Source organism: Protopterus annectens, chromosome 8.part1 (assembly GCF_019279795.1).
Source record: "Protopterus annectens isolate FY-2018-M chromosome 8.part1, PAN1.0, whole genome shotgun sequence".
Taxonomy (NCBI): domain Eukaryota; kingdom Metazoa; phylum Chordata; order Ceratodontiformes; family Protopteridae; genus Protopterus; species Protopterus annectens.
Window position 1 is genome coordinate 333,999,819 of NC_056742.1, and position 12,766 is coordinate 334,012,584.

Consider the following 12,766-nt stretch of genomic DNA (forward strand, 5'->3'; position numbering starts at 1 on the left):
ACACTCTGGCTAAGGCAACCAAGCAGCAGGCTCCAAACTTATGCATGTAACAGGGGAGGGGCAGCTCCACATAGTATATTTACAGCCTTAGAAACAAGTAATTTAAATAAATGAATAATTTTTTTTGGTCTGCATGATCAGCTCCACAGGTCCCCTTCTCCACCCAAATGACCCATTTGTATTACCACTGTGGGTTGACAGCCTCCAAACCATCTGCTCCCCACTGGAAGCAAGATACGGATGTTAGGGAGTGGGTCAGTCTGCAGATACTGCTGACAGTCTTATCCCCAGCCACCAGTCAGCCTGCGAGCTCCACTAAAGATGCCTCTGGAGGTGCATGTGCAACTTCCCAACTGAGGGGCACACCATGGGCATGCAGAATATTCATCATACACTGTATAATACCTACATTCCCACATGTTTCTAATGTAGCAAGCCAGATAGCTTCTCATCCCCAAGATGGGTGAGATGACATTGGCTGCTCATTCCCATCCTGCTCCCTTGGCCATTCTAGAACCAGTGCAAGTAGTCAAACATGGGCAATCGAGTGCTCATTCAGGGCTTTATCTCCCTGTGCCATGGGGCCAGGTTCTTACATCACTAATTCCTGAGAAAATAATCTAGTTATACAGACTGTATAATGAGAACAGCGTAAAGACGTGTCATATGTGCCTCCCCTAAGGACAGTTTAAAACTGCAAAAGGTATAAAAGTTAAAATATCTGTAACCTGGGAACGTGTCAATAAGACTGTCAATTAAGTCACTGAAGTGGTTAATGAACACCATGATCTTCTGCAAAATTTGATCAAGGAAATGATCTGCTGAAGGCAAAAGTTGCACCTCTGGAATATATGGATGTGATGTTAACGGACTGATTCAGGAGAAAAAAATATTAGAATTAAGTGGGATGCCTGAAAATGCTGACAGCAAGGAATTTAGGACGTTTGTAACTGAAACTCTACAGAAATCGACTAAGGTACCTAAAGATAAGACTGAAATACAGCAGGCACACAGGGATGTCTGGACTCCTGCAAGAATGCATTCCCAGTTTGCTTCCTACAATGTAAATGATACACTGCTAGCTCAATTGTGGAAATCTAGGCTGTGCTTGAATTATGGGGAATCACGGATATCTGTGGGGCACGTTAACTTTACAACCACGATGGCATTTTTGCCAGTGCAGCCCTTACAGAAGTTATATGAATATTGCTTTAGGTTACTGTATCCAGTCATTCATAAAATATTTCTCCCCTCTAAGGAGCAGCAATTAAGTTCTTGCACAATAAGAGAAGGATGGAATTGGAGACGGAAACAGCAAGCAGCAAGGAAGACAGTAGTCTCAGCTGAGATCTGATATGATGAGTCGACAAAGATCTTTCCACTCTTTATAACAAACAAAACTTTACGGGACAGAGTAGAAACAATGCAGTCTTTACATAATGAGTGAAGTGGCTTAGACAAGAGGCAGGAAATATTGGAAATGTCAAGAACAGCATGGGAAAGCAGTCGAGCCTTCTGTTGGCAGATGAGGCATGAAGACTGCAGCAGATGAAGATTTCTTCTACTTCTTATCTTTTCTTTTTTTAAGGTTTTCCTATTGGCCCTCTACAGCAGACCTATTACTTTAGTGGCAGTTTAATGGACATGAAAATGGCAGTTCCCTCTGCTGTCTGACACTATTAAAATCAGAATGCTTCAAAAGGAAGGGAAGATGATCAGTAATAACTGGCAAAAGCTAACACGGGTCTGTAATGCACTTTTTTTTGCTGTACTTATCAGATCTTAAAAATGCTATACTAATGTTGAAAGGATGGAAGGGAGAAGGGCTAGTTAAACAAATGAATAAACAATGGAAAAACCCAGACAGTAATGTAACAAATGTCAGAAATAGGCTGATAAAAAGCTAGCAATGTAGATGTTCAGTGTAAGGGAATAACCTAGCTTGTCATAGTCTTAGATAGCAGAACAAAGTGCATGATCAGAGTACATAATTTTTGTTAAGACAAGACAACTAAAAGGCGGAAAACAGACATCTAATAAAGTAAGAAGACTGAGATCATACAATAATGTAGTGTTTGAGAGGACTTCCAAGATGGCTGCCCATTGAGTAACAGCTTACTTGTAGCGCTCCTAGTGTGAAAACAGAAACTCAGCAGAGAAGGCCAGTAGACTTGTGTTTAAGGGTAAATTTCAATAACTGGCTAGTAAGTGCACTGAATGGATGCCAGGAATAAAGAAATACAGAAAACCTAGAAAAAATCCGCTACAAAAAGTGAGGAAGAAACACTGACTGGAGAAAGTCCTGCAGCTGTTCAGCAAAAATAAAGGCACCCTGAATTCAGATATAACTTCCATTAACCTACAGGAAGATACAAGGCAACTGCATACAGACCTGGTTTAAAAAAAAACAGTGATGCAGTATATCAAAACAAACAACAAAAGGCTGGAAAAAAATGGAAGAAGCTTTAAACAGATATTCAGATGAGATGATAAAGCTGCACAAATCAGAGGTTGAAATGAAGAAAAGGCTGGCTGAATATGAGACTGCTCAGGAAGAGAAGTTTCAAAAAAAAAATAGAATTAAAGGGACAGACAGAGCATATAGGGGAAACCTGAGATTTTCAGCTATACCAGAGAAGCTGGACGGAACAGACTGCATTAATTTTATGAAAGTACAAATAAGCAACTAGAGTAGTATTCCACAACAGGAGTTGTTAGTTGAAAGGGCTGCTCCAAACCTAGCTATAAGAAAGCAACTTAGAGACCTTTAATAGTAAAGATGCAATCCTACCAGGAGGAGGAGTTGACTAGTAAAACCACAGCAGAAGGACAAAATACTAAAATTGGGAAACAGCAGTGTGTTTTTGGAGAATGATTACTCATTGTACACCAGACAGAAAAAGAGCAAATTTATTTCACTGTTCAGGGAATGTTGAGATGCATGTGTGAGATTCAAACTGCTGCACCCAGCTGACTTCAAGGTATTCTTCCCTGGAGGGACAAAATCATTTTTTGATGAAGTACAAGCCAGGGAGGAAATACAAAAGTTTGTCCAACAAAAAGTAAGCTGTGAAACAGAACAAGATTCTGCTTCTTGTTCTTCTGTTAATAAAGACCACAGAGGGACTGCACCTGTGAAACCTTTTCAAAATTTTCAATGGAAAATGTTGGGGAGAAGGAAGAGGGCACAAGAGTTGACTAGAAGAATCGAGAATATGTTGGAAATGAAGCAGAGGCAGGATTTTGGAGATGAACACTAATAAAACCCATAACTTAATATGGGATTACAATGCAATAATTATATCTGTGAAATGTGACAGAAAAAGAAAATCTGGAAATATTGTACTTTTTCAGAATTTCTTGGACTTGGGGGCTCTAAAGCATATGACTTGCTTCATGTCATTAATGTTTGGAAAAGTGCTTTGGTGGGAAGAGGAGGGAGAAAGTTAACTGCAAGTAAATATTTTTTTCTTAAATAATAGTAATTTTGTGGCATGTAGTTTTCTTTACATGCTGCTATAAAATACATTTTTTGCAGTTATTTTATTTTTATTTATTTTTAAGTGTACTGGGGACTGTAAACAGGTGCTGCTGTTTTTCTTTTTCTTTCTCCCTTCCTCTCTTTCTTCTTTAGTTTTAAAAAATGTACACTGCACTGTAAAAAAAAAAAAAAAAAAAAAAAGCCTGGTTAAAAAGCATGGGAAAGGAAAAATGTATGTGCTTTTTCTCAATTTTTTCTCATTCTTGCATGCAGGAATGACTGGATTAATGACCTTAGGCTGATTTAGTAACAAGTTTTAAGAGAGTACAAGTAAATGAAAAAGAACAGTAAATATTGATTTTTTTTCCCCTAGTAAATACATGTATGCTCACTAACAATTCTGCAGCTGGTCTTCATGTTTCCAAGGCAACAATCTGATAAACAGAAACTGGCTGCCTGATTCTCATATCTCCATGGAGACCATCTGATAAAGAGAAACTGGCTACAGTCTGATGGAGAGCAACTGGCTGTGGGAAAAAAAGAAGAGATAAATAAGGCTAGGAGATAATGTTCTCTGAAAACATTCAGGGATTTTCCAAAGGTAGACAATATTCTCTGAACCCATTCAGGGGCTTTCCCAAGGTAGTTAAAATTCTCTGAAAGCATTCATGGGTTTTCCCAGCTAGGAGAGCAATAACGATAAGACAAAACTAATTAGCACTTAGTAGCACAGGCTCTACCATGTGTCGTAGCATGAATAACCTTTCTTTTAGGTTAACTCAAGTCCATCAGTGTGCCTGTCAGTTTGGGACTTTTGTTCCTAGGAGGAGGGTAAAACTTCAATTTGTACATAGTTTTGTGTGTTAGTATAAAGATAATAGGTTTTACGGGGGTATTGGGGCTGTGTTTTCTTTTTGAATGCTTTCAATAAAACAAAACGTTTTATAAGCTGTGACATACGCTCAAATGGATATGACAAGCAAAAACTGCATAAAAGGTCAACCTGCCAAACAGTATATGCATGTAAAACAAAAGTTGGAACTAAGCATTTAACAAAAGGGGTAAAATGTGCTTTCTGTAATGCCTTTAAATGTAAATGGCCTCACAGATAAATTCAAAAAAAAAAATAAACAGCAGTGAAGTATATTAAAAGTGCAGAGTGCAAATAGCTATGTTACAGGCAAAACACTTAGAAAGAACTGAACATATGAATTTGATAAAGGTTTTCAGGATGGTTATTCAGCAGAATTCCTGGGACAAAGGAAAACAGGAGTACTTATATTAATTGCAAGAGGAGCTCCAATAGTTATAGAAGATGATAAAAAAGATAATAATGGCAGATTTGTAGTGCTAAGGGGCTACTGGTAAGGGAGGTGGATTACATTGACATGTATTACATTCCACCTAAAACTATTATAATGGAACTTAGGAAAATTCTGGCAGAAATAATCAATTTTCAGCAAGGAATATTAATTATAGGTGGGGGCTGGAATATGATTTGCAGCAGTGAAGATGTGTTGGGGGCAGGACGGAGAATATAGCAAAGGAGGGTAGAATTTTGAAGATATTTATGAAAATATTTGGCATGGAAGATGTGAATTCAATAACAGGAGTTTGAAATGAATTTACATATTATTCCCCAAGATATAAAAACTGGGCTAGGCTAGATAGAATTTACATTTCACAGGAACATGTGCACTTAATTGAAAGTCTTGACACTCACCCAATAATTATTTCAGATCATGGGCCAATAATAGCTAAAATAAAACCACAGGGTAATGAAATAAAAATGAGACAATGGCACTTTCCCACCTATCTGTTGAAGAGAGAGGAATTTAAGGAATGGGTAGTGGAGATTATTCAGGAGTTGTTAGAGAGGATAGAAATTTCTTCTGAAAATACAGCTAGGGAGTGGGATAAAATTAACATGGAGTTTAAAAGCAGGGTGGAAACTAAAGAAAGGGAGCTATGTTTAAGAAGTAACAAGAATTATTTAGAGGGACTGACAAATGTTAAAGTATTGCAGAATAAGGGGACTCTCACAGAACAAGAGGAGGATCAAAAGCAGAATGCTAGACAGAAAATAAGGGATTACTTTGATAATATGTATGAGTTTAGAAAGGATGCTATTAAGCAACTTCTTTTTTATAACACTAGAGCACAAAAACTTTTAGCACAACTCAGGCAACAGAAAGTAGAAAGGGCTGTCACCAAACTTAGGGAACATGAAACAAGGAAGGTAATAAGATCCTGTACAGGTATTACAAATAGTTCAGAAATTCTGTGAAAGCCTCTATAAAGCAGAGAAATATGAAAATCAAGAAAAGATACAAATAAAAATGTTTATGAAGAATTAAATATGCCAAGGTTAGAGGTACATGAGGGTCAGTCACTAACGGTTAGGATAGGAGAAGATGAGATAAAAAATTGTAATGTGCAACCAATCTACAGGAAAGTCCCCAGGAATAGATGGTATTCCTGTGGAAGTTTGAAAGCCCAGAGGAAAAAAAAATTGATACAGATCAGGAAGGTTTTGTTTAACAGTATTTCAAGAGGAGGAGGAGAAGTACCAATGCCCTGGAAAAAAGCAGTGGTAGCTTTAATAAGAGCCATCGGATCCACCTTCATATAGGCCCATTTCAATACTAAGCCATGATTATAAAGTGTGTATGCTAAATGGACGGCAAAAATAATGCCAAAATTGATAGATTTGTATCAATGCGGTTTTGTGGAAGGGAGGCAAACATTTGGCAACATTAACAGAGCAGTGATGATCCAGAGGGAAGCAGAATGTAAAATAATACCACTGGTGGTGGTGGGTCTTGATACAGATAAAGCATCTGATAGAGTAAACTGGGACTTTTTGAGCAGGGCAATGGAAGCATTTGCATTTCTTGAAAAAATAAGGTTGATTAGGAGGATATACGAGATATCGAAGGCAAAAATTGAAGTGTGTGGGGTCCCCTCTGATAATTTCTGCTTGAGCTGAGAAACTGACAGGGGTGTGTTCTTTCTCCTTTACTATTTGTATTATATTTAGAACCATTGGCAAAGAAAACAAGGGACTCAGAAATTCAAGGATACAATTGGTATGATAGCCAAGAAAAGCTGGCTTTATCTGCAGGTGATATTATTTTACACCTGACAAAACCAGAAAGAGACACTACAGTGTTGTGGAACATTTTGAGACAATTTCAGATCTTTTCGGGATACAACAATAATGAAGCTAAAACACAGGCAAAAGTAGTAAATTATGTACACACACAAAAATTGGTTCAGGAATATCTATATTTATGGGACATGATAAAATAGAGTATTTAGGTGCATGGATTAAAAAAGATTATATTGTGGAAGCTAAGAATATGTGGGAAGAGACTAAACAAAAGATAATACAAAAACTGAGAAATGGAAGCTTTGTTATATGGATATGGATAATAAAGATACAAGCAGTTAAAATGTTTTTAGTTCCTTTAGTCTTATACACAGGTCAGGGATATTTTTATCAAACAGAGGAGAAGTCGATAGCAATTAATAAAGAGCTGAAGGACTTTATTTGGGAGGGAAAGATGGCATGAGTCAAGTGGGATAAGCTGGATTCTCTTCTAGTACAACAGGAATGATTGGGTTACCCAATCTGAAGGGATATTTCAGAGTTGCACAGTTACGACTCCTATACATAGCACAAGCAGATAACTATATTTCAAAGTGGAAAGGGACAATGATAAAAACAAGGGGGAAGCTCAAGAAACAAGGAGACACTGGGATTTTGGATGTCAGCCTTTAAGGAGAACAATAATAATCATACAGAATATTCTATCCATGAGGTAGCTGAAAGCATTCTAAAAACTATCCTGAATCCAACAGTTGTTAGCAGCAGGAAAAATAAATTGTTCACTAAGTAGTGTAACAAAGTACACCACTAACACAATGATAAATGCAGCAAAAAATATTTGATGAACCAAACCAGGGAAGATTACAAGCATCAAAAAGTCCTAAGAAGCTTGTTAAAACGTTTTATTGTGCGGGTGCTTTCACAGTTTAACAAACTGCTTCATCACACAAACTCCGTATACCAAACTGGGGAAATTTAAAGCCAATACAAACCAATACAAATTCCCAAACAATTATTCAATTAAATTCACAGAAAACACTGACAAATTCCATTCTGAGGGCAAAGTGCTCACTCATATACAAACATATAAAACCCAATATATAATCAGCAACTAAACTTTCCATAAATCTAATTATAAATTATACAACTAAAACATTCAATATTATAAAATAACATACGTTATCAAACACTTATAGATAAATATCTAATAAATGTCTAAAACAAATGTGACATCCTATAACTAAAATAGCAATAATGATAAGACGCGTGTATATATGTGCACAGGGTGGGGGCACCACAAATAAAACTGGAGAATCTACCTTACTTGAATGGGGACACTTATAGATGAATATCTAACAAATGTCTAAAACAAATGTGACATCCTATAACTAAAATAGCAATAATGACAAGAAATGTGTACATATGTGCACAGGGTGGGGGTGCGACAAATAAGAAAGCTGGAGAATCTACCTTACTTGAATGGGGAGTGACTATGCAAACAGATAGAATGTAGACATACAATACACTTACATGGAATCTGATGAAACATGATAAGTAATCTCTAATAATGTAATGCATGTCCCAAATAACCTATACACAATAAATCAATTTATTACGCATGTGTAGACCTATTCTTGTGCACTGGCTTAATAACTTAAGGCCTTTGCCTTTGTTACCTCTCATCCTAATAATCCAATTCAATTCACTTGTCTCAACTTTGTCTCCTCCCCTTTGATCTTCAGGTACTAAATCAATCACCATGAACTTGAAATTGTGATCAACACCATGCCTAGAGACATGTTCAGCTAGGGCATTGGTACATGTAGCGTTGTTAATACTATATATCTGCTCTCTAATATGGTCACATAATCTTCTATTCGTTTTGCCTATACAGAAACATGAACATACTTGGCATATGGCGACAAACTTGGTTGGAGGTATTGAAATCAGCTCTGAACTTAAAGGCTAGTTGTTTACCTGTATGTGGGTGCACAAACATCCCAGAGGTGTCTAAGTATCTGCACCACTTACATTTTGAACATGGTTGTGTGCCATATATGCCATTACCATTATCTCTTTTGAGTTTTAGGATAACATATCTTCTTCAGGTTCTTACTGTTCTTATAAACACAACTCGGCTTGTCACCTACTATGGCCCCTACCTCCATATCAGTGGTGAGTATCTGTCAGTGTTTCCTCATTATCATCTCAATGCTCTTGATGATATCAGAATATGTCAGGGGCATCCGTAACCGTGTGATCATCTGCCCTTGGCTCTTATCCCAGGGCCCTCCTGAAAAGTATGGTTTACAAAGTGTATTTCTTAACCTAGTGATCTCTTTGAGATTCTTATCTATCTTATAAAATGTGCATCCCCTATTCGTAAACATATCTCTCACACCTTTAAATTTCTTTTGTAAAAATATGTCAGCTGCATTTAATTTAATTTAATCTTGAGGCCCTTAGTCCTTGACCTTTGACAATATTTCTAAAAATATGTGGGGGTGCATGCTGCTCCTATATAAATAGGTGTTCCTATAGCACTACTTCTGTATGTTTTAGTAGATATTTTATTAGTCATAGTCCTGGAGACAGTCACGTCCAAAAAATCTATTGATGTTTTAGATTTATTCATAGTGAATTTCAGAAAAGATGTTGTAGAATTCATATAATCATAGAAGCAGTTAAGTGTTTCATCACTGCCTTCCCAAATAAAAAAGACACCATCAACAAATCTCCAATAAAACACCACTCATCTGCAACAAATGCTCTTTCTCCCACATAGCCAGGACCATATTGGCGTAGCTATTGGCACCTAAAGAACATCTCTGTAATCATTTCAAAAGTAAAAAAGAAAACAGTGTGCATAGTGACAGTTTTGAGCACTCTTTATGGAAGCTGGGGATTATAGGTTCATAGGTTCATACTAGGCTATCTGCCCAAGGGCATTTATAAGCCTAGCCCATAGTTTTGTGGCTTACGCCACCCCTTTAGTTTGGAGAAACTATGCCCATTATTTTGCTGTGCCTCTGTCGAGCAGTGACACTGAGGTAACCCCTGGGGTGTATCTGCGATCTCCCATCCATTGGTCAAGATTCCTCTTGAACAAGGCCAGCGAGGTGCTCTGCCTCACATAAACCGGGATTTTGTTCCACAGCATAGGGAGTCTTTGGGTGATGAATCTATCCCTCCAGCACGTCCTATTAATAACCGTGTCGAGGTTTAAGTCTCCCACCCTTGTGGCTCTGAGGGATCTAGATTTTTTGAGATGAAGCATGTTCATCAAATCTGTGTTTGACATGGCCTTGTATGTCAGGCATAGGTCACCTCTGAGCAAGCGGTAAGCAACTGAATATAACTGGAGTTCTTTCAGTCGGGCAGCATAAGACAGATTTTTGAGACCCTTTATCCTTTTGGTGAGGAACTTTTGTGGCCTCTCCAGCTGCTGCAAGTGTCGGGTCAGATACATTCCGAATGGGGCATTGTACTCGATCATTGGTCTGATGAGTGATGAGTATAGGGAGACTATGACTTCCCTTGATCTAGATGTGAATCCCTTCATGATAAGGTGGGCAATGTAGAAGGTCTTCCTAACTACTTTAGCAATATGAGTGTCGAATGAAAGGCTACTGTCAACCTGCGTTCCCAGGTCCCTAATAACTTCTTCTGTGTTCAGGGGATTGCCACCTATATGGTAGCTAGGGGTAACCTTATTTTTCCGAAGGGTATGACTATGCATTTCTTGGCATTTAACTTTAGGCCATGGCTCTGGCACCAGTTATCCGTTTCTGTGAGACCCTTCTGAAGGATATCTGTGTTGGATGTGTTTTCAACTCGGCCCAGTTTGCAGTCATCTGCAAACTTTGTCAGCCATAACCCTCCTGTGTTTGCTTGTACTTCAGAAAAGTAGATGCCAAACAAGAGTGGGCCCAGGACTGAGCCCTGTGGGACACCACTTGTGACAGGCTTTGAGTCTGACATGGCGCCAGCAACTCTGACCCTGTGGGTTCTGTCACTCAGCCAGTTTGCAACCCATCTTGTAATGTATGGGTTTACATTTAAGTTGATGAGTTTTTCAATGATACCCGAGTGAGGTATTGTATCAAAAGCCTTCGCCAGGTCTAGGTAGGCTGTATGGACTGCCTTTCCCTCGTCAATGGCCTTGGTGACTGTTTCAAAAAGTCAACCAAGTTTAAAAGGCATGATCTGCCTTTGACAAAGCCAAACTGGGTTGGATCCAAAGTCTGCAAGTTCCCTATGTCTTTATTTATGAGATCCATTATGATCCTCTCCATGGCTTTGCAGATAAGGCTTGTCAAGCTAATGGGACGGTAATTTCCAGGGTCGGTGGAGGCACCGCCTTTGTGGAGTGGGACCACAGTCGCTGCGCCACTCCTGGAGTGCGTATCCGGAGGTGAGACTAAGATTAAACAGCTGTCCTAACTGTGGGTTTAATTCCTCGTTGAGTTCATGGAGCACACAGCCGGGGACACCATCAGGTCCCATGGATGCTGTGTTCTTTGCCTTGGAGAGAGCAGTTCTCACCTGGGCGTTAGAGATGTTTGGGGGGCTACAATCATTTGGTATAGATATCTCTCCTTTAGGGGGGGAGGGGGGGGAGTTTGCACTGAACCTGTCAGCCAGTATGTTGGCAATGTCTGTAGGATCAGTAATCTTCACATCATTTTGAACTAATTGGTTGGGGAACACAGCCAAGTAATGGGACACTGGAATGACTGTGTGTATGTGGGGGGTCCAGTTCTGTATACACTGAGGGCCTCAGCTGATGTTCATTTACTGGATTGTTAAATTCTGTTAACTAGGTAGGTGGACTGACCCAATGACTTGTCATCTGTGAGTGACAATGTACAGACTAAAGATATTTAACAATACTTAACACAGTACTACATTTTACAATTTGAATAGATATACACAGCCCACCCCCATAAAATACAGGTGGTGATAAAATGAAGACATTTGGTGACTTATTTATATCTCAATAAAAAGCATTAGGTGCACATAGATCATCTAGAATTAGTTTGGGGTGTTATGCAATGAAGTAATAACAAAAATAGATTTGTACATGTGAATAGTATCCAAAATATCAAATAAATGCCTGTTTTCTGCACCTAGGCTGCAGTACGTGCATGCAAACTCACCTTGGGATGACTCCACTTAGGCAGACCAGCCAAACAAGGCAGATGGGGGAAAGCAATACAAAAAGCAGCCTCAACTCTGACTACCCTTAACATATGATGAAATGATGTGAAGGGCCACTCCCAACAATTAGGCTAGGCATTTGATGACTGATCTGGTCAAGCAGGGAAACACAGGGACAATACCCAAAGATGCTCACCAGAGGAAAGGAGACAGGGATGCACCGTATGGAATAAGACTGGCCCAGTAAATGAGTATGAATCCAATCCCCTAAAAGACCTAAGATGATGTGAACAGCACAACCTACCTTGGGAAGGGAGAGAAGGGGTAGTCTTCAACTAACCTTCCAAACAAAACTTAATTTGTCAACACTCTAGCCTATTTTATGCACATTGAGAAACCAGCCCTAAGTCAATATTTTTTCCACTATTACTCACCATTCAAAAGCTCTCAAAACTGAAAGAATAAACCTAAAAGCATACCTGTCACAGATTGTGGGTATGGGAATTTTTGGAAAAAAGCTACAGAATGCCATCTGCTAAAGACAATAAACCCAGCCCACAGGATACATCCAGGAAGGTTCTCCATGTTAGATTTTCTATTACGTACTATAGCAATAGTAATTTTTACACATAATGCAGATTCCAAAATAAATTAGAAAAATGACAAATAATTTGGTCTTAAATTTAATAAGGACTCCTGACACAGCAATTCCCACTGGATCTTTTCCATGAAATATTAACAATCTCTCAGTATTATGAAATGAAATGCAATATTTAAGAAAATTAGCAAATTACTGGTTATCGCCCACATTAATACAAAAATGCCAAGCCGTCCTGGAAAAACAAACTCTCAAACAGCTCATGAATACTTACAGCTAGTGTGAAAGTACTCCAACTGAGAAAATGACTGGTACCATAAGAAGCAGTATTAGCAATTTCAGGTTTAATGAAGCATATTCACTGCAACATATTCCTTATTTCTTGACAGGACACATGCCACTTGACAGCAATTTT

The 12,766-nt window shown here is 38.6% G+C and overlaps 1 protein-coding gene across 4 annotated transcripts in view; it reads right to left on the reverse strand.

The window, feature by feature from the left end:
* NFAT5 (nuclear factor of activated T cells 5) overlaps nucleotides 1–12,766 on the reverse strand; it is a 1,437,387-nt gene that overhangs the window by 53,706 nt on the left and 1,370,915 nt on the right. The gene's annotated exons all lie outside the window — the stretch shown is intronic.